The sequence below is a fragment of the Loa loa genome (genome assembly GCF_000183805.2).
Source record: "Loa loa unplaced genomic scaffold supercont3.79, whole genome shotgun sequence".
In the NCBI taxonomy this organism is placed as follows: domain Eukaryota; kingdom Metazoa; phylum Nematoda; class Chromadorea; order Rhabditida; family Onchocercidae; genus Loa; species Loa loa.
Window position 1 is genome coordinate 86914 of NW_018108259.1, and position 2350 is coordinate 89263.

A 2350-nucleotide genomic window follows, 5' to 3' on the forward strand; every position below is an offset into this window, starting at 1 on the left:
ATTATTATTAAAATTGTTTTTTAATGAACATTATCATTACTTTTATATTTATACATTCTTTTTTCTTTTTTTCTATACTTTTTTCACTCTTTATTTCTTTTCTTTTCATTTATATCTTTTTATCATCGTTCCTACCTTTCACATCAATCTTTTTTTTTCCTTCATTTCTTTTCTTTTATTGAACTCATTATACACTTATCTCACCAAAAATTTACAAGATAATTTTTATTCAAAAAAGAAAAAGTTTAAAATTTCGGAAACATAATAATAATGATTATTATTATCGCATGTTTATTAATTATAGCAAATCTTTTTCCATTCCGTTTTAATCTAAAATTTAATGTGACAATGTGACAATTTCGTCAACCGTCTTATGAAGCGATTAATATGTTTATTTATTTACACATGTATTTATTTATTTATATTTTCATTTGTTTATTCAAATTATTTTTTCATTTGCTTGTTCTGTTTTTTAAAAATTAAAATTGTTTGAGAGCAATTATTGCTTTCATCAATTTTCTTTCGGTATGGTTGTTTGGAAATTGTTTCTTTCATTTCATTTTTAATTCCTAAAGAAAAAAAAACTTCAAATATTCCACAATTTATTGCAATATAAATCAATTTTGAGCCAAAATTTGAAAAAAAAAATTTTTTTTTCTTTTTTCTACTTCCGTTTCTTTTTCTTTATAATGTTGGCTACATTACCCTTGTCCGCTTATCCGTTATTTTGCTTGGCTATTTTTAAAATCCTTCCACTTCATCATCGAATCATTTGGGATCTCATGTCATCTTCGGCATATCAGGAAAGTTCAAGTCAATTAATCCTTAAAGATGCAGTCAATAATTGACTGGAACTAATTACACCATATATGTATATATTCTAACATCATTTGATAGGTTAAGGTTAAAGGTTATAAGGTTAACATTAAACCTGCCATTCATTCGTCCAGATTAATTGTCATCGTTATGAGTAATCAACATCAGAAGGATTCAAAATTCTTCTACATGCTAAATTATTATCCCTTTCTTCATCCCGCTGCTCTCTCCCTTCCTCTCTCCCTCTCTCTCTGTCTCTCTCTCTCTCTCTCCTGATCAATCATTCAGTACTTAACCTTAAATGTAAGACTTTGTTTAAGATGACATGTCACCTACCCAATAATATATACTTTCTTCTTTTTTTTGAAATAATCTCTTTTTTTAATTTAATATTTGGCTTAAAACTATCAGATATTCTCTTAATACACTTATCCGTTACGTCAAAACAAGCGTAAATGTAAACAATTGCGCTTGTCAATTACGCTTATCCGTTACATAAAACCAGGTGTAAATGTAAATATTTATTCGCGTATGTGTGGATAAATGTGCGCATATTTCCATGTGCACATCAGGCAATGTTTGTTTATGCATGCATAAGCCTTAATCGTTGGATGTATCTGCTTGCATAAATTTGCATATGCGAACAAATATGCATGTACGTGCGTGCGTGTGGCTTGCACGTAATCGTACGTGTCTGCGTTCACATGCATGTGTGTGCATGCACGTGTGTATGCGCAATGTGTTAAACCTCAGTGCACACACATACACATGCATATGTACGTGTGCATTAATGCACGAGAACGAGAATGTTTACGAGTGTCTCTGTCTGTATGTGTATGTGTGCGTGTGTCTGTGCGTGTATGTGTGTAGGTGTATGTGTGTGTATGCATATATGTGCGCAGTGTGTGTGTACGTGTATGTGTATGTGTGTGTGTGTGTGTGTATGTGTGCGTGTGTGTGTATGTGCGGATATGTGTTGATGTTTACATCACTTTGAAATATGTTTTCTATCACTGCAAAACTTATCCTATTCCATTTTATCATTTCATTGTTAGCAAAACTGCACGACAGCATGGTGTAATAACACAACTTATCGGAGCAACTTCATCTCGTCACACTTCGACGACTTTTCAATTTCGCAAACTGTCTCCTAGCCTGTCGTATGAAATGAAAATGTTAGTTTAGAAAAGGAAAGAGGTAACAATGAAAGAGAAAATCCACTTTGGGAGTAGAGATGTAAACAGTAGTGAAGATTAAATGTTTTAGATTCCCAATGTTATTTTAAGTTCTTTACTGGAATTGATTACTTAATTATAGAGTAATTAAATTGGCAGAGGATAAATTATGGTCATTTGATCGTGTAAATGGGTTGTATTTTTTGTTCTTTTTCAAATTTTTGCGTCTGACATCGGTATAATTTCATAACTCTTAACCGATACTCTCTCTCTCCCTCTCTCTCTCTCTCTCTCTATATATATATATATATATATATATATATATATATATATATATATATATATATATATATATATAT